The sequence below is a fragment of the Thermobia domestica genome, chromosome 18 (assembly GCF_964235325.1).
Source record: "Thermobia domestica chromosome 18, izTheDome1.hap1.1, whole genome shotgun sequence".
Classification (NCBI taxonomy): domain Eukaryota; kingdom Metazoa; phylum Arthropoda; class Insecta; order Zygentoma; family Lepismatidae; genus Thermobia; species Thermobia domestica.
Genome location: NC_137471.1, coordinates 109,581,174 through 109,602,436, shown reverse-complemented (window position 1 = coordinate 109,602,436; position 21,263 = coordinate 109,581,174). Strand labels below are relative to the sequence as shown.

The window sequence follows — 21,263 nt, the reverse complement described above, 5'->3', positions numbered from 1 at the left end:
AACTACCTTTTCTTCAATGTCCTGTTAAGGAAGTATGTTTTAAGTAAGAATTGACATTATTAACTATAAAGGCAAGCATATTAACGTCGTTAACATTACTTGGAATATACTAATATTCGAATAAATATTTGAATGTTCGAATGATGAGTGATTCGGATGTTCATAGTGCCACTGTGTCCTATCGAGTTTACTATCACGAACCACGTATGAAATTGTATATAAATAAATAAAAATAAATCCTTTATTAAGTATTGATTACAGGAAAAAGGCAAACTTACATTCTTTAATGTACACAATGAAATGTATGAAAGATATTTTTAAGATATGTTTCACTTACCCTTTATAACGCAAGGTAGTTTTCAGTGTAGCATCCTCTTCAGCTGCGAGATAACGTAAGGCAGATGATCATTCAGTCGTGAAGCACTAAAATGTAATATACATTTTAACTATTATCGATAAGAATTATTTACTGCAGGGATGCAAATAAAGTGAGGCAAATTAGTAAATAAAAACCGATACTGTAACTGATAATGTAATTACGTATCTGTATTAGTTGTATATACAGTAATCGCACGATTATCCGCGGAGTTGGATGTTGGCATAATCGCGCATAATCAGCAGTATGAGCAGAAAAGGGAAATGAAATGAAATCTTTAGATTTACGTCCCATACTTATACCGGTTACGCTAAAGGAGACGGTGATGATGAGTACTGAATGAAGAAAGTGGGAGGAAACGGGAGAAACCCGAGAAAACCCATGAGCACGGTCTTTATGCACGACAAAGTTCACACGGCACGAGCTGGGATTGAACCAGGGACCCCAAGCACCGGAGGCCAAAAAAGGGACAAAAAGTCTTTCGTGCAACTTTCGTTTTCGGTAAAAAGTTTACACATAATTTAGAAAGAGTAGTTTTCTGGTCTTTTTATTTCACAAGTTGGTTCATGTCTATATTTTTTACATGCATAAAAAATTTTTCAACTCCCTTGCTTATTTCCTGTTAAAGACCTCTACCTCTGATTGTATTTTTTGCACATATTCTTATTGTTTTCAGACAACATTTCTAAAAGCGTAATTTATCGTCAGCAAGAAAAGAAAAGGAAAGCCTCGGATAGTGGAATGTGTACTGTATATATATATATATATATATATATATATATATATATATATATATATATATATATATATATACGTATTAGTATATAGTTTTATTTTATACGTCTCCTATTATTACACAATGTGCAGATATTGTGAAAGCGCAAGTAAATATGTATAACTCCCCGTTCTGCACTTAATAACTTGAAAGAAGTTCGGGGAAGGTAGTGTAACAGAAAGTGCAAACACAAATGAGGGTTTACAGGCATTTAATATTATTCCGTAGTAGTATGATTTTTTGTAAAAAAAAAAAAATATATATATATATATATATATATATATATATATATATATATATATATATATATATATATATAAACATACATATTCAATGATATAGTAAGAGGTTAGCAGCACTGATAGAACTGCAGAAAGTACAAAACCGTTAATAAGAAAGAGAGAGAGATGGTGGCCGCTTTTGTGCTTTTCATTGGCTAATTCCGAATTGCGCGCGAATACGTACGAGATTTCTTTCTTTTTCCTCTTCGCAGCCCAGATGTTGCCAATTAGAAGTTTTTAGTACTACATTTGTATGAAAATGTTGCCTTTAAGAAATGTGGTTTGCATACAGAGAAAAGAGCAAAATGAATATTTACCTTAGTGGGCATGAAAAAAGACGAAACATTTTGCAAGATGGACACACGAACTTCCTTAATGCAGGCGTTCAGTACATTATTGTAAAGAAAAAAGCACTAAAAAGAATTACTTCAATATCCCTAGCAACATTCAACAATTCATAGAGAAAAATCTTTATTTTGAGAACAATGGAAAACTATGTAATTGTAGATAACTACTAAATTTAATGATTAAGGAAAACGTTTAGGCCCGGCCCTTCAGAAAGAAAGTGCACAGAATTTTCTCTCATGGAAGCAATTGCAAAATCAACATTTTGTTTGCAGTTATAATTAGAGGATCTATATACAGGGTGTTCGAAAAAGAATGTATCCTCTTGAAAGAAAATATTCTCTGGGCCCCTAATCCTTTATATACCGAAAGGAAGTTTGTATAGCATTTTTTCTTACCTTCGTTAGAAGAATTGAAAGTGACTACTATCGTGACACGGGAGATATTTGATCGATAGTCGAATTACTCCCATACTCGAATGAACACGTCTCTTGTAAGGAGAGGAAAGGCTTCTGTGATCCGCTATCGCAGCTGTGTCATATCTGCAGAGAATGTTAGGACACAAACGTGATCTTTGAGAGCCTCGTGAAAAGAAGTCGCATAGTATCATGTGTGGAGACATCGGGGCCATCTGAAGAACGCTTCATCATTAGGACCAAGGGCGAGTTACGAAACACTCTGGGATATATTTATTAACATAACTTCTCGTCATTCTGCAAGTGTGGTGGAGCTCCATCCTATTGGAAAAGGAAACCTCGGGAGCCCTCTTCATGTGTAGGTATCGTTCACATGTGAAGCATGTGAAGATAGATTACTGTACTATCGTGTACCTAAAATCATTTTCTACGAATACGAACATGTCTACACTGAAGGCAGTGCAGCTCTTTTTCTCTTTTTTTTGGTCATGTATTGTAACGCGGGGCAATGCACACAATAACATGTAATGTTGTGTATCATCATAAAGGGCCAGGGCGATGATTGGATCTTGATGGACGTGGAGAACTGATAGGTGATGTGAGTGGTATTGTGATCTATGGTTGTATGTTTACTGATGAATGCATAAGGAGAGGTGAAGGGGTTGCCTTTTTTTTATGTCGATCGGGAGGGAAGCGATTGGGAAACTTTTGACTTTGTTTTTCAACCGAATATATTGATTGAATAGGTCGCCGACAATTTTACGGGGCGTCAAGTCGTTGCCTTTTTCATGTCGATCGCGAGCGAAGCGAGCGCGAAATTTTTGACTTTTTTTTTTTTTACCCACAATATTTATTCAATCGGTCGCCAACACTTTTAGGGGTGCGTCACGTCCTCTTTTCTCTGCTGATCGCGAGCGAAGCGAGCGCGAAATTTTGACCTTTTTTTCTCTTTTTAATTCTTTTTTTTTCTTTAAGAAAAAATATTGATTTCATAGGTCGCCAACATTTTTACGGGATGCAACATCGTTTATTTGTTTTTGCAACCGTCTTTCTATCTTGAGCCCCCGCCAAGTTAACTTTATGGTGGACAAAAACTATGTGCGGTGGGTTACCGCGGGGTTCTCCCGTTTCCTCCCACTTTCTTCATTCCACCACCATTTCAATCATTTCTCATAATCAGCGCCTCTTTTAGCCTAAGCGGCATAACGTGGGACGTAAAACAAAGATTTCCTTTAGTTGCTTTCTGTCTTGATTACGAGCGCGAAATTTTTTACTTTTTTTTTCTTTCTTTTGATATTATTCATTTAATAGGACGGCAACACCTTTACGGGCCGCCGCGTCGTCGTTTACACTTCTTCAGCCCATATTCTTTCTGCTTGTTCGTTTTCCGGCATCTTGTTATCACCGCCCGCGGCAATGCCTATGTCTTTCATCGCTTTTTGAAGCAAATCTTTAATAAATATGCACTCTCACATTTCTACTAATATGCATACCACAGTGGATAGACTGTAACTAGGAAAGCAGAAGCCTGCATATCATATTATTTAACAGTTGAAAGTGAACTGCCATTTTAAGTTTGATTTTGATCAGATGAGTGCAGTTCAACTCGTCGACAATTGTGAAGATTCTCGAGGTTAGGGACCATCCATTTTGTGCTTTGTAATGAAAATGGCTGCAGCCAAACTTCTCTGATCTGAATGAAACTTGGCATGATGATACATCTTGACCTGCTCTACAAGTTTATTTAGTATTTTCCGTTGCGCAGGCTTTTGCTTCTCCAGGTTCTCCCATGGAACTGAGAAACGTATTCAGTCGAACTTCTGCGGTAAGTCAGTATATCATCCTGAGAAGTTTGATCGAGATAGCAGAGGTTCGACTATTCGTTTTTCAATTCCATGTGATATTACAACACGGTGAACTAAATTTATATAGAAACACTTTGATTTTGTTTTGTTTTTTGCTAGCATTAAACTGAGAAAATGTTATTCAATAGACAGAGAACACCACTCAAAGAAAAGTACATCATAAGAATATATATATGGTTGCTGTGGTTCTCGGTTTAATTTGCTAGTTAAGAAACTTGCTCTAAATAAGTACATCTTACAGGTGAAAAACTAAGCCAGGCGATAGAATTAAATATAAAGTTATACACTTTTATTTTACGTTTACTAGTGTTGGGTTACTACTGTAAAATAAGTCAGTATATATGAAAGATAACTGTATTAGGTACTATTTTCCACCGGCGGTGTATTCTTGCATAGTGTACTTAATGTTTACAAGCGGGGCGCTACTAGTATGGATGCATGACAAGTGCTATTGAAACTCGAAAACTAACTGGTTTCCACTACCCTTGCTTATACGTATACCCGCGTCGCCTTCGCTCCTGTTCACTTTGGACGCACATTCTTGCTATCGCTCAGGCCCCCAGCTTTCTCCTGTTTTGGCTCCCTTAAATAGTATTCGTGCTTTTTATTGACCACCTGGGAAAGCACTTGTAATGATTTTACACCAGTAACTGTAAAATACATGTGTATTACTTTATTTAATTCTGTCGTCTGCAGAATTTTTTTTTTCGTACAAATATGCCTTTTCATGCAGAACACTGAATTTTGCCTGTAAATTTTTGAGAATATGCTGTGACGAAACTTGAGCACCGTTCTTCTTTTCTTTCTTATCACGAGTCTTCTTTAGCCTAATGAGCACAATCATCACACGATAACGACTATTCTTTTCATTTAACTTGTAAACAAGTTGAACTAATAATAATAATTGATGTACAAAGGAGAAGTGTCCTACATATTTGAGGTAAAAAATAAAATAAATATACTTCTACTTCATCCGTGTTTACAAAGTTAAATGTTATCGATTTACAAAAAATGGTCACCTATCCACACACTGACCAGGCTCGACACTGCTTGACCATACATATTAAAACATCGGTCCCACTGAATACACAAGTAGTAAGCACATTCACATAAAAATAATTAGGATTACAGTATATAAAATGTGTTAATTAAAATAGCAAATGCCTTACCTTATCACAGGCGATCCAAAGCCACTGCACATCATCTGCTACGCACACTATATTCCTCCAATATTTCACTCACTTCCTATATCACGCAACAGAAAATATTAATAAAATTCACTTAGCAACATTTTCATTTTTAATCAACAATACGTATAACAATTAAGAATAAAATTAATTGTGAGCACATTGTTATAATTAGAATACTGTTTTTATTCGTTTACAAATATGGGATTAATATAGAGCTGGCAGCAACAATATATACAACTCATCCTGTATGTATCGTAAATCCTAACTTGAGAAGACATCTCTGACGCAAACAATGAGACAAGAAATCAAATACTATATCCGACACATTTGGGGTTTATTGAACTTCAATGTTGGAAGATACCACCTTGTCGGTAGTACAAATGTAATATCCTTACAACACGCGGAACTTTTGCCAGGCATATCTAGGAATTTGGGAAGATTATTTGATATCCTTAATGTGCAATGTATGATTATGACGCATTGTTATGTACACGCAGACGGAACCAGGACAATCTATAGATGACATTTGCACTGTGTTTGGACAATTTGTTCGCAGAAAGTAACCGTTTTTGTCTATGAATACTTGAGAACATGGAAGGTATGAGATATACATTTTATGCGCAAATATTATAATACAAATCATTGTTAGTTTGGTGGATGCGTGAAAGAAAGAAAAGGAGTAGATTTTTGCAGACGTCCGGATATAAAGCGAGAACTGAGAATACGCATCTATAACATCTATTTTCTTTGTGTTAATGATATCGATGAACTAAACGGGGAAACTAAAATACAACTGTTTGCAGTATAATTGGAAGTATAGTCAAGTGCAGAGGCGTACTCACGGGGTGTCCACCGGGTGCAGACTCCTCGCAAAAGTTCCTAAGTGAACATACATTTGCAGACTTTCTCATTAAATGTAGTTATTAACAGGGAAAATATTGATGTATCATCAATATAAATCTGATCTTACACTTCATCTGTACTCTGTCTGTATCATGTTTTTGTGAAAAAGTAAGTGGAATATTTATCGTGTTTTCGAATGCAGAATAATAGTATATAGACGTAGTGGCTTGTAGTATTGGAACCTTGCCCCCCGAAGCTTGGATCCCTTAGAAGAAAAAAAAATGCATGCGCGCCTGGTGAAATGGTTAACGAATTCAGTTCACTCGATGAATCGACAGATAGTAATACACATTTCGACAGATCGACAGCATTCGACAGATACAGACATATGAAAGTAGCACAAGAATTAGGCGAAAGTCCGTGCGTTTTCTCAATTCACGTAGGAAACAACAGAAAATATCAACTACCATAAAATAATCCGTATATATATTTAATTTATTTGGAATAAAATAAATATAGAAACAACCTGTTCATACATAACTACGGTAAGTGCGTTAATTGCTAACGTAAGAACAAATATGAAACAAGGCACAAAATAAAAAAGAAAAATAAAGTTAAAGGGAATAAATATTTAGGCTTGATTGTCATTCGTATTAAGAAGCTGGGTAATAAAATGTTAAAATCTACAGAAAATTATGAAATTAAATCAGGATTTGAAATAAAAGTCTATACATTGGAAGTAGGCCAGGGAGTTTGCAAGGCAGATGTGTGCGACACGCGTTACTTTATAGATTCCCTTCATTGAACTATAGTAAGCAGTACGAAGATGGTACTTTGCGTATAATCACAGGAAGGATTGAAGTTAATTACCATGGTAATATAATTATTTATTGATAAGTATTTCCATGTTAAATTATGAAAATTATAAGCACAAGGAGGGTGAAAAAGTAGTGTGACCGACTTAGCAATGACTGAAACATAAAATAGAAAAGCGAATAAAAACAAATGCCTTTTGAGTTATGTGGAATAAAGTTTCTTCTAGCCAGTAAGGAAGAATAGGATCTGGTGCATTCATTGAATACCTGAAAAAAATCGTTTATCAAAATAGAAGGAAACACACTTATCGTTGTGGCAACTACGAACTTCTGTTTACCTCAGCCCGCCTCAGCAAGTGCTTTCTATCCGGTCCGCGCTCCGTAACCAAACTCAACGCTGCCTGCTAGCGAAAATTTCATTCTTCAGTATCGTTGAGTTTATTGCAGAAAGCAATGGCAGATACGGCATCAGCACCTGCAGCCCCGGCACAGGCTTCTCCTAAGAAGTCTGCAAAGCCTAAGAAACCAAAAACAACACCTTCTCATCCAAGAACATCAGAAATGGTGAACAACGCCATCAAGAATTTGAAGGAAAGGGGAGGAAGTTCACTGCAAGCTATTAAGAAATACATCTCTCAGAACTACAAAGTGGATGCCGAGAAGCTTGCTCCATTTATCAAGAAATACTTGAGAAGTGCAGTTGCTTCTGGGTCTTTGGTTCAGACCAAGGGAAAAGGTGCATCTGGATCGTTTAAGCTTAGTGCTTCATCGCTGAAGGAGAAGCCTGAAGGTGGATCTTCAACCAAGGCGAAACGATCAGCATCAAAGGAGAAGAAGCCTGCGAAAAAGCCAGCAGCTAAACGTCCCAAGAAGACTGGTGAAAAGAAAAAGGCTGCTGCTCCCAAACCTAAGAAATCACCATCTAAAGTGAAGAAGGCAAAAACTCCCAAGAAGCCAAAGGCCCCGAAGCCAAAGAAGGCTACAGCAAAACCGAAAAGTGCTAAGAAGGCTGCACCAAAGAAGAAGTAAATGTGTCAGTAAATCATCTGACATTTTAAAACGGCTCTTTTTAGAGCCATCAAATACTTTGAGAAGAGTAAAATTGTGCTTTTCCTATCATTATCACATGTTCATTCATAGCAATGTATAGTATACACGGAAGGGACTTTGAGTTTTCTTTTTAACCGAAGCACTTCTTGATGTAAGTGCTTTATAACAGAGGGGAATTGAGGGTGGGGAAAGAAAGCTTTCACGGGTGTCAAGAATGGTGTACTCGAAAAAAAATGGGGAACACATTACGTAATGTCAATTTGTGATCACTTACTTTTTCCTTGTTCCTATCTTCAAGTAGCGAAACAGTACAGAAAACGCACTTAATGCATTTGTTAGAAAAACTTTTGCAGGCTGACTGGGTTCGATTCTCGGTGGGAGCTCAAATGTTTCGCATTGCACGTTAATAAGTAGGTCCACGTTTGAAACAGCCTTGCTGCTGAAAGGGACACTAAACTAAAATCAACTCTTTTCAAGGCTGGGGTGAAAGAAATGTTCGAACTTATTACAACTCGTGAAAGTGAAGTAGACTATGTTTCAATTTAACGTCGTACTATTATGATTTTTATGATAAAGGAGACGGGTGATTACGCCTAATGAATGATGGAAATACTGGTGTAATGAGAAAGTGTTAGGAAAAGGGAACACGCTAATAACCACGGATACCGTCTTATAATTCGTAATATTGCTATAAAGAAAAATAGTAACACCAGCAGAAATGTAGGTGTACAATTGAACTGATGTTAAGTACAAACAGACACTTAAAGAAAGTTTAGTTTAACGTTTGCATTCAACAGCAGCGACCTCTGACAAAATAATATTACTTTTGCTACCTTGGAAGAAGTACATATTTCGCCTGCGAGTTCTATCAGATTAATAACGTTGAGAAGGGCAAACAGTGGTTGAATCGAAGTTAACTTATGCAACATATGGCAAAATCGAACCCTTGACCACATAAAACGAAGATAATCAATCGGTAAACATAGGGGAAAACTAAAGAATATACTTGAAAGATAGGATGATATACGAAACGACAGGAAAACGAAGGTAGATGTATTAACTATGCAACATACGGCGTGAGAATTTAAAAAAAAAAGATAACAAGTATGGACAAGATCCTTGTTAGGATAACAGCATCTCTAAGTAGTGTATTGGTCCTAAAAAGGACCGTTTTTGAACTCAGTGCCAGAACTTCAAACTTAAGCACGTTCCCCACGGATGCGGCGAGCAAGCTGAATGTCCTTAGGCATGATTGTGACTCTCTTTGCGTGAATAGCACACAAGTTGGTGTCTTCGAAAAGCCCTACAAGGTAAGCTTCACTTGCCTCCTGTAAAGCCATGACAGCTGAGCTTTGGAAGCGAAGATCTGTCTTGAAATCTTGTGCAATTTCTCGGACGAGTCGTTGGAAGGGCAGCTTGCGGATGAGCAATTCAGTGCTCTTCTGGTAACGACGAATTTCTCGGAGAGCCACAGTACCAGGCCTGTAACGATGGGGCTTTTTCACTCCACCGGTAGCTGGAGCACTCTTTCTTGCAGCTTTGGTGGCAAGCTGCTTTCGAGGAGCTTTGCCTCCAGTAGATTTCCTAGCTGTCTGCTTGGTACGTGCCATTGCAACTGTCACGACTTGTTTCAAATAATTGCGCGCTGACGACGACGACGACGAATTAATTACTTTACTCTGCCAAGCAGGCAGAGATGGGCCTCTAGCATGTCTTGCTATTTTACCCAAGGGCTTCTCTTCACTTTTGTGGCAGGTTGCCAAGTTTGCCAAGTTATAATTGACGGGTTGATTGAGTGGTTGAGTTCCGGGACTAGTGGAAGTCCCCTGCCTCGCATTTGAAGTAGATTTTGAATTGAGTAGATGCACAACGTAGAACTGATAATGGCCGGAGACCGTCGCCGGCTCATTGAAGTCTTGATTGAAGATCCGAAGTTTTGTTAAAGTGAAGGAAAAGCTGGTGAAGGAAGATATTGGTTGATTTAAGGAGAGGGCTGCCTGTGATTGGTTGTTGGTGAAGGGCCAATGGAAGTTAGCCAGTACAGTGGCTCTGAAAAGGGTTTTGGTCCTGTATGTTAATTGCTATTTCATCAGTCTTGAAGTTCCTCAAGAATTTCACAAAAGATAATTAGCTTTGTGAAAACATCTGGAGCTGTTTTAATATCACTAAATCTTTTTTGCACTGCTTGTAGAAGTTTTGGTAACTGGAGATCTTGAAATAATTGTAATAGGTCGTGCCAACTAACAGCTGAGTCTTCAGTAGGCGGGGGTGATGTAGTTTGTGAAGTCTTGAATGAAGAGCTTGCTTTCTCTGCATAGGAAGATTGTGGATGCTTCTTGGGTGTAAATTCTGGTGGGGTTCCCTTCTGAAGAGGGGGAAAGTCGTGAGGTTTTGGTACTTTATTTTGTGATGATCTTCTTGATAAAACACGATGAATGGTTGGACATCTTGGATAATTGGCGGGGTGACCACCGCCACAGTTCGGGCACTTTACTGCTTCATCTTGAGTTTTTCTTGTACATTGATAAGTCATATGTTCACCAGCACACTTGACACAGCGTGGAGTTGTGGCAGGTTGAAACTGAAACAAGTCACTTTGGCGCGTCTGGTCTTGATTCTTCTAGTGCGCTGTCGATGTTGCGTGTTCCCGATGTTTGTGAGTTCTCTTCTGGGGAAGTGGTCCTGTACTTGTGGTCCTGTACCTGTGGTCCTGTACTCTTGCTGGTAATGTCTTCTTCCATTGATTTGGTTACGTTGCACTGATTTCCGTGAAGAATTGCCGAAGAAGGAAGCACTTTGCACTGAGTTCAAAAACATTGAGTGTGATTGTGTTATACTGTGGGTGTTTTTAACTTATTTGAGGTGTAAGTGGGATGTACTAGGTGATGGTGGGGGGAGTGTGACTGGAAGTGTTAGGTGCAGTGTTCTTCTCTGTGTTTTTCGGGGGAGTGATGTTGGAACAGTAGATATTGAGGTTTCCTTTTGTTGTGGTGAGGATGTTGAGGTGTTTGCGAAATATGTGGCGGGTGACTTTAGATATGGTGTGATGTAGAATTTTTTGGTTAGAGGGATCGGTAATTGTAGAGAGGATGGAAGCTGCCCATACTAGAATGCATTCGGTGGCATTGTCTATGGCTTGATTGATCTTGGCATCTATATCTGTATCTTGAATTTCTGATTCTGATTCTGCGTCCTCTTCTTTACTTGGTTCTTCATCTTCTTTTTCTTTTCCTTCTTCTTCTTCATCTTCAGTGGATCTGGTTGCGTGTGTCTCATAAGGGCCGGAGTCTGGAAGTGGTGAGAATTCGAACTGGTTGAGTAGGTTTGGTATAGTCTGTCTGCGTCGTTGTGTATGTGGCCTCTGAGGACAGTCGCTGCTGCCCGTTCGATGTCCTAAACATTTGCAGGTGGCGCAGAACCATCTGTTGATGGGTTTGTTGCAAGGCTGATTGTGACTCTCGCCACATCTGAAGCAAACTCTTGGGCGCGTACATGTCTGTGTGCCATGATCATAGCCGTAACAATTGTGGCACGGTATAGGTCTGGCTGAGGAGCGGGACGCTTCGACTCTGTGCAGCTTGTCTTGAAAGTAGATTCCTTCGGCGATGAGCTTGTTCACCGTTGCAAAACTATGTGTGAAGAGACGAATCAGGGGCAGTGGTCCTGTTGCATTCTGGATGCGGGTGATGTTAATGAAATTCACCATTTGCTTGTCTAGATTGTCTTCAATAGTTGCGATGTCCAAAGTTTTATCAACTCCCCTGATTACGCATGTATAAGTGTGTCTTCTATTGTTTGTGTTTGGTTGTTTGCCAGGAGGCAACTTGCCGTCGGCTCTATCGATGTCTTCTTGAGAAGTGATGGTTGTGATTTTAACTTTTGGGCCAAAGTCCCTTGGTGAGAATTTTGTGATGAAAGCGTCTATTGCTTCCCTGGTTTCGATTATGATGTGGAATCCTTCTCCATTGAGTGTTGGTCTGCCACGAAGATGTCGGCGGTGTTCAGGAATGCCAGTCTTGATAAAATCAAAGAATGCGTCTTGTTCGTAAAAATGAGCAGCTAGGTTGGTGAGGACGTAGTGACGAGTGGGAGGGGGTAGGGAGTCAGAAGAGTTGGTGCAGGTAGTTGTCTTGGGATCGGTCGTGCAGTTAGTGTTTGTGTCTGTGGTGGTGCAACTTGTGTTCTTCTCTGTAACTGCTGGTGAGGTACGTGTAACAGGATCTGTGTTAGTGTTGCTAACAGTTTTCTTCTGTGTGGATTTCTTAGTACGTTTGCGAAGCACCATGATAGCTGAGTTCACACACGTTCACTCTACGCGTTCTTCTTCTCGAATCCAATGATTGAAAATCGTAAACAAAAAGCTATTGCACGCTGAATGAAGTCAAGTTATATAAAGAGCAAAACCGTTAAATCAAGCTATTTCTCATTGGATAAAGTCAGTCGAAAAGGACAGTTCTCATTGGCTTAGACACGTTTTGTGTTTTTCCTCCGTGCTTTCCCTGCATGATCGAAGGAACAAAACCACGAGTCTTGGGCTGCTTGGGCTTGTATTTCTCGTGTGTGGTGAGCGAAGCAGTAACATATCGAAATGACAGGACGTGGAAAAGGAGGCAAGGGTCTTGGCAAAGGAGGTGCCAAGCGCCACCGTAAAGTTCTTCGTGACAACATCCAGGGTATCACCAAACCCGCTATTAGGCGTCTTGCTCGCCGTGGTGGTGTGAAGCGTATCTCTGGTCTCATTTATGAAGAGACCCGAGGAGTATTGAAAGTATTCCTGGAGAACGTAATCAGAGATGCTGTTACATACACAGAACACGCCAAGAGGAAGACAGTGACAGCTATGGATGTTGTGTATGCCTTGAAGAGGCAAGGAAGAACCCTGTACGGTTTCGGAGGTTAAGTTGGGGTTCCTCCTATTTTGGATATAAAATTGGCATAAACGGCTCTTTTCAGAGCCAACAAATTTATATAAAGGGAAAGATTTACTTTGTGCGATTTTCTGTTAGATTATAAGAATTCGTGTAACTACATTAAAGCCTTTTGATGCACACAAAATTACAGACGTAGAGAGATTAATTTGAGAAAATCATACGTTTTTTTTTTACATTATGTACGTTCATGTATACGTATTCATATCATGTAGCAGTATTAATGCTGGAGAAGGGGTTCTGGTTGGAAATTGGCGATTTGTTGGAAGTAGCGAGCATGAGAGATGCGAAACGCAAGTCGGAATTTCTGTTCTGACAGTAGGATGTACGTATAGAGGCTTATACAACTTCTATACTGTGCTGTGAGGGGCGAATAATGCGTTAGAAACCTGAATCTTGTCCTTTATCTTGTTTACGTGGTCTTGGGTTCGATTTCTTTCTTTTGCGGTAGTGTCTATTGTGATTTACATGTAAATTAATGACACTTCGTAGCGGGTTACTAAAATAAAGAGTAATACAAATATGAGATGTAGGTTAATGCATTGTATACTTCACATTATTTACTAAAGAAAGGCAGTAGTTACAAGAAACCTAGGCTCGCTCGTTGGGCACAGTAGCAAATGAGTTCTGAGATCAGAGAATAAGAGTAGTTGCGTATTACAAACCATATACATATAACACATATCACACAAATATGAATATCGACCTTGCAAAGAATAAATCGTACTTAAGTGTGCATTTAATGTCATTACTATGTTGCAAAAGAAATTTAGGAAAGTTTTCTGATCCGCTCTGTTCATGATGTCATTGGGGCATAGTAATGAACAATAATAAATGTCGAGAACATATTGAACAGAGTAATTTCAGCCAAGCCAACGCAAGAGAGAAACATGAGTGCTTTAAGAATGTTGGAAATTCCTTTGTCTAGCATGAAGTACATGAGAATATGTGGTATGAGGTTTTCTTCCATTGCTGAGAATCTGGGCTCGACTGTCCTGTCCTCTGGGTAATATGAGCCCGATGTACGCAAATATCAAAAAAATGTAGCTAGCGACAATACAAAAGGTAATGATCTTATAATTAATAATGTAGTGGGAACTAAGCACATCGCTGTTTGGAGTATTCTAAAGTTAGTGTGACTTCCTATGGGCTTCAATTACGATCGACGACTACACATACTAATTAATCGAATAGCAGCGAGAATTTCGAATGACACTAAGCAACTATCTCAGACACTTTTGATGAGTCTGTATATCGAAAACAATTCATTTCAATCATAAATCTCCTCTATAAAGGGGTTTGTGGCCCTCATAAGGGCCGATTTGTATGAGATATAGGTCTTACATTTATGCCTTCTTCTCAGTTTTCTTGGGCAGAAGTACAGCTTGAATGTTGGGCAAAACACCACCCTGAGCGATTGTAACTCCAGACAACAACTTGTTTAATTCCTCGTCGTTACGGATAGCTAACTGCAGATGACGTGGAATAATCCTAGTCTTCTTGTTGTCACGAGCAGCGTTGCCTGCCAACTCAAGAACTTCAGCTGCCAGGTATTCCATGACTGCAGCCAAATACACGGGAGCGCCAGCACCAACTCGTTCGGCATAGTTACCCTTTCGCAAAAGACGATGGATTCTGCCTACTGGGAATTGAAGGCCAGCCCTGCTGGAGCGGGACTTGCTCTTTCCCTTGACTTTTCCACCTTTGCCGCGACCAGACATTGTTCAATATTCTTTCGTAATAAGATGAGAGGAAAAATTGCGGCCTCCCGGAAATACGGAAATAAATTAGAGAATAAAGAGGGCCCCTTAGCAAGAAAGCTCGCCCCCTTGAGTGATGCACCAACCTATATCTACGTGCACCTCCTACATGCAGTTAGAGATCTAAAGCAGCATGTCGAGTGTTGTGTCGCGTCACGGTTTTTATCCAAAGACATTTACCGGACAATGTGTATTAGAGAAAGAAAGAAGGGTAAAATAGAAGATAGGAAAGCGCGTGAAGATTTTTCGCCTCACCATTGGCTTGGGTAGTAGGAGGAAAAACCCGGAAACACATGGAGTCCAGGAAAACCCCCTTTATCGGTCATGCTCGTGCTTAAGTATTTACATGGCAAAACCACACTATGAAGGGGTGGTAAAATCCATGTAAAAGCATCTTTACTGTCTGTATTGATTCCCTTACTTAAAAAGTCAAGTGTGAGTTATACTATTGTGTTAAGTTGTCTGTAGTTTGGTGGACAAGTTTTGTTAGTGGGATCTTTGTTATTTTTTCTTTTTCATGCAAGTCTGTCGTCTTCTTCACCCTTGGACTGCGTCAATCTAAAAAATATATACATGTATATGATTATGTATTGAGATATGGTTGATATCAGTATCCTATTGGACTTGTCAATTTTGTTAATACTATTGATATATCAATAATTTAAGTGAGATGTATTAGTTATGTTTCTGCCTAAGAGGCCACGTCATTACCTTTTTATTTACATATTTACATTTTTTTTTCTTAAGATTCTCAAAGTGTTTTTGCATTTGATCTATTTTAGCGCATGAAGTGGGCGTTTGTATTTGTAGTAGCTTTCTGGAATCGTGTAGCTACCTAGAGAACTCACAAGGTCGTTGTCTATTGCTTTCGCAGTCTGATAGAAGCTCTTTACTAAATACTGTATATGATCTTCAATCAGAGTCAGCCCTAGTCGCTGCTGTAGGCGTAGAACAGGCAGATATCGGGGTGAATTTGTTATTATGCGCACAGCGTTGTTCTGAAGTCTCTGCAGAGCCCGTGTATAACAAGGTGCCGAGAAAGCCCATGCTGGCGCAGCGTATGTGACTATTGGTCTAACTAACATTTTATATAATATAACTTTGCTCTTCGTATTGAGGGCAGGTGAGCGGAAAAGTCCGGCTAGGGTTCGTAGTCTAGCTCTAGCCTTGTTTCTTTGTGAGTTCATGTGGTACCTAAGGGTAAGCCTTTTATCTAGTATTACTCCCAAATATTTAACTTTATCTTTCCATTCTATTGGTGTGTTATATAGAGTTAGTTGGTTGTTTGGTTTTCGTTTGTATTTCTTAGTAAACTGTATGGCTTCACACTTTTCAGCATTTACTTTAATTTTCCAACGCTTAAACCAGGGTTTGAGTTCGTTCAGGTGATTCTGTATGTATTTTGTGACTTGATCTGGCAAGAATGATGATGCATACACGATTGTGTCATCTGCATACATTGCTATCTGGGTTTTGGTAGTTTTTGGTATATCATTAACATATATTAGAAATAGAAGTGGTCCTAACATGGATCCCTGAGGGACTCCTGCTTTAATATCTTTTTCCTTTGTGGTTTTCCGTTCGTGTTCAACGAAAAATTTTCTATTCTTAAGATATGATTGTACAAAGTGAATTAGATAGTCAGGAATCTTATATTGTATCATTTTATATAGGATTCCTGGGAACCAACACCTATCGAATGCTTTCTCCACATCTAGCAAGGCCGCGCCTGTTATTTGTCTTTTATTATATTTGTCTGTGATAAATTCTATTACGCGCACTAATTGGTGTGTCGTAGAGTGTTGTGCTCTAAATCCGAATTGTTCAGGTGTGATTATATTATGTGTTGAAAGAAAGCTTCTGAGTCTTCTGAACACTATGCTTTCAGCTACTTTGGCCATTGTATTCAGAAGACTTATAGGTCTATGGTTCTGAGGAAATTTAGCATCCTTATTGGGCTTAGGAATGCTTATCACCTTGGCTATTTTCCATGCGTTAGGAAAATAGCTAAGTTTCATTATGTTGTTAATGATGTAACTTAAGTATGATACGCATGCGTTAGGGAGGTTTTTTAAAACTATATTCTGTATTTGATCAGGACCCGGTGCTTTCAGTGGCCGAAGCCGTTTCATGATACCATTTAACTCTGCAGTGTTAGTTTTCTTAATTTTGTCTAATGGGGGTGCTTTTAAGAATTCACTTACTGTTCGTTCAACTTTTACATCGTGCCTACGATCTTCTAGTTCATGATTTGGTTTGAATGAGCCCTCCAGGAAGTCAGCCAAAGCTTCAGCTTTTTCTTCTGAGGAGTAGACTAATCCGTTTTTTCCATGTATACAAGGCGTGTTAATGTTTTTTGTAGTTAAATTTTTGGTATATTTCCAGACGCTTCCGTCTTTTAGTGACATTTTTGAGATTTTATTTTCAAAGATGCGGTTTTTATACGCGGATATTTCTTCTTTTATGCATACTCTATATCTATTTACGATCGCTTTATAAAGTGGGTCTCGAGTTTTGTTATATTTTTTGTGAAGTCGGTTCCGCGTTTTTATCATATCTAAAATTTTCGGGGGAAGTGTTTTTAAATCTATCTTATTAGTTGTAGACGGTATAGTTTTTTCTGAAGTAGTTTTAATAAGTGTGGTGAGGAAATTTACGGCAGTATCTATATCTCCTTTTGTTTGTATTTCAATCTTTCTATTTAGTCCTTCTAATATTAATTGCTGGAACCTGGTCCAGTCAGCATTCTTATAATTTAGTCTCTTTAGTGGTGGTTCTTTGTCTTGTTCTGAGTTTACTGTGACAATAATTGCTGTGTGATCTGAAAGGAGATCATCATCAGCAATTATTGAGAGCGGTAATTGAATATTCCTGTATAATGCGTAGTCCAAGATATCTGGATTACTGTTGCAATTATGAGGATAGTAAGTTGGTTCATTTTGCGTGAGTATTTCAATGCTTGATGTTTCAAGATAATTTTGTAACTTTTTGCCATTTTCGTTAGCTCTTTTTGATTTGAAAACAGAATGCTTGCTGTTCCAGTCTCCAATTAACAAAACTCTGTTTCCCAGGCGGGAAAGAAGCGTGACATCGTTTGTGTCTATGATTGTATTGGGTGATTGATATATGCCAACTAATACAACCGGAGTATTTTTAACGAATATTTTAATTGCGATGGCTTCCATTGTTTTTAATTGGGGAATGGGTACGTATTCGTGTTTATAGTCGGACTTTACCACTACCAAGGTTCCTCTTCCTGCATTTGTATTTGATTGATCATGTCTGAGAATACGGTGCCCTTGGATATACAATTTGTGATGCGTTGAAAGCAGTGTTTCTGACACAAAAGCTATAGAGATGCTATTTTCATTTATGTAGCTTTCCAATTCGTCCTTTTTTTCGGAGATGCCCTGCGCATTCCAAGCTAATATTTTTGTTTGTTTCCTAACGCGGTGCCCCATCAGCGGTTTGGGCGACTCTGATTATGAAGTTTATGACGTTTAAAAAGAATTCATGTTTGTTCTCAGCGTAAAACTCTAACAGACGTTGAACGTAAAACAGCGTTTTACGTCTGTCATAGTGAACACTGAAATCATGAAGCATTAACGTAAGTGAATCTAAACTTGGTTGCAGTGACCGAAATGCGTTGTCTGCGTTATCTTTTATGGCTTTGGCGCGCTGTTGTCGTATTCTTATGTTTTTCCTCCTCTGTTCTGGGTCTGTGGTGGCTTCAGTGGGTGAAAATGTATCACTGTCTGTGTTAAAGTTTATTTGTTGTTGCGTATGTTCTGAGTTTTTGTCTTTGCGTATGTTTCTGCTGCTACCTTGGGTACCCTCAGGGATAGGTTCTCGCACAACTCCAGATGGAGCTGTACGTGAGTTTCTGGTTATGATAGGTGACTGTTGGGGCGTGCCCCTTAAGGTACGTGAAGAGTTTTGTTACTACTTCAAGCGTGCACCCGAGTGCATCAAATGAAAAGCAAGGCAGTTGGCGCGAATTGAAACACGTACTGTAATTTAAATGAAGTCGATAAATCGGCGGACACATCTAATTTTGCTGAACGAGTGAGTCATCATGCCACCAAAAACTAGCGGAAAGGCTGCAAAGAAGGCTGGTAAAGCCCAAAAGAATATCTCCAAGGGAGATAAGAAGAAGAAGAGGAGGAGGAAGGAGAGCTATGCCATTTACATCTACAAAGTTTTGAAGCAAGTGCATCCTGACACTGGCATATCTAGCAAAGCTATGAGTATCATGAACAGCTTTGTTAATGACATCTTCGAGCGTATTGCTGCTGAAGCTTCTCGTTTGGCCCATTACAATAAGCGGTCAACTATCACCAGCCGGGAAATCCAAACAGCTGTGCGCCTTCTTTTGCCTGGTGAACTTGCCAAGCACGCTGTAAGTGAGGGTACGAAGGCTGTTACCAAGTACACAAGCTCTAAGTAAAAATCTTCTTCAAGATTTTTCATTTCAAACGGTCCTTGTCAGGACCAACACATTATTCGAAAGAGTTAAATCACGAAATTTGCTTCATTCTGTTATGTAGAAACACCTTGAAATCCAATTTCTATATGCTGTTAGTAAAAAAGTAAAGCACATAGCGGAGATGTGTCGTGCTTGTATACGAAAGGCATTTACTCGCCGGAGATCTACACTTAGTCATAATAATTTACTTTTAAAAAGTGGTAATACATTCCGTGTTAAGTATAGTAGTAGGTGCACACGGATCGGAAATCAGGTTATTTTAATGTGCCGTGCAAATAAACAGGCTGTTAGTGTAAGAAATAGTGGGTATAACGCTTAGAATATCGATTAATCGCTATGAAATAATGTTGATAAATTATCTCTTGAAAGTACTATAAAATTAATGTTTCTAGTATTTTCGTACTTGAAGGATAATGAAATTTGAAAAAGAGATGCCAACAGCACCTGGTGTTCCCAGGCGGTCACCCATCCAAGTACTGACCAGGCCCGATGCTGCTTGACTTCGGTGATCGGACGAGAACCGGTATATTCAGCATGGTATGGCCGTTGGCGAATGCATATGGCTTCGAGTGAGTTATTGTAGCTACGTAGGTTTGTCGGTGAATACTCAAAAAGACCAGCGCGTGGAAAGCGTTGCTAATTGTTTTAAGTAATGCATGATTACGAAATTATCGTGGTGAACGATGTGAGAATATTCGTCTTTGTGAAAAACAAAATTAGAAAAAGTATACCAACAGCACCTGGTGTTCCCAGGCGGTCACCCATCCAAGTACTGACCAGGCCCGATGCTGCTTGACTTCGGTGATCGGACGAGAACCGGTATATTCAGCATGGTATGGCCGTTGGCAACTACCTTTTCTTCAATGTCCTGTTAAGGAAGTATGTTTTAAGTAAGAATTGACATTATTAACTATAAAGGCAAGCATATTAACGTCGTTAACATTACTTGGAATATACTAATATTCGAATAAATATTTGAATGTTCGAATGATGAGTGATTCGGATGTTCATAGTGCCACTGTGTCCTATCGAGTTTACTATCACGAACCACGTATGAAATTGTATATAAATAAATAAAAATAAATCCTTTATTAAGTATTGATTACAGGAAAAAGGCAAACTTACATTCTTTAATGTACACAATGAAATGTATGAAAGATATTTTTAAGATATGTTTCACTTACCCTTTATAACGCAAGGTAGTTTTCAGTGTAGCATCCTCTTCAGCTGCGAGATAACGTAAGGCAGATGATCATTCAGTCGTGAAGCACTAAAATGTAATATACATTTTAACTATTATCGATAAGAATTATTTACTGCAGGGATGCAAATAAAGTGAGGCAAATTAGTAAATAAAAACCGATACTGTAACTGATAATGTAATTACGTATCTGTATTAGTTGTATATACAGTAATCGCACGATTATCCGCGGAGTTGGATGTTGGCATAATCGCGCATAATCAGCAGTATGAGCAGAAAAGGGAAATGAAATGAAATCTTTAGATTTACGTCCCATACTTATACCGGTTACGCTAAAGGAGACGGTGATGATGAGTACTGAATGAAGAAAGTGGGAGGAAACGGGAGAAACCCGAGAAAACCCATGAGCACGGTCTTTATGCACGACAAAGTTCACACGGCACGAGCTGGGATTGAACCAGGGACCCCAAGCACCGGAGGCCAAAAAAGGGACAAAAAGTCTTTCGTGCAACTTTCGTTTTCGGTAAAAAGTTTACACATAATTTAGAAAGAGTAGTTTTCTGGTCTTTTTATTTCACAAGTTGGTTCATGTCTATATTTTTTACATGCATAAAAAATTTTTCAACTCCCTTGCTTATTTCCTGTTAAAGACCTCTACCTCTGATTGTATTTTTTGCACATATTCTTATTGTTTTCAGACAACATTTCTAAAAGCGTAATTTATCGTCAGCAAGAAAAGAAAAGGAAAGCCTCGGATAGTGGAATGTGTACTGTATATATATATATATATATATATATATATATATATATATATATATATATATATATATATATATATATATATACGTATTAGTATATAGTTTTATTTTATACGTCTCCTATTATTACACAATGTGCAGATATTGTGAAAGCGCAAGTAAATATGTATAACT

At 38.6% G+C, this 21,263-nt stretch overlaps 2 non-coding genes across 2 annotated transcripts; both read right to left on the bottom strand.

Moving 5' to 3' along the window:
• Nucleotides 1–19,562: 19,562 nt before the first annotated feature.
• LOC145676232 (5S ribosomal RNA) lies at nt 19,563–19,681 on the bottom strand. Its single transcript, XR_014129328.1, has one exon. It is a non-coding gene; the product is annotated as a 5S ribosomal RNA (ribosomal RNA).
• A 177-nt stretch (nt 19,682–19,858) lies between these two features.
• LOC145676254 (5S ribosomal RNA) lies at nt 19,859–19,977 on the bottom strand. The gene has a single exon (XR_014129350.1). It is a non-coding gene; the product is annotated as a 5S ribosomal RNA (ribosomal RNA).
• Between the last annotated feature and the right edge of the window lie 1,286 nt (nt 19,978–21,263).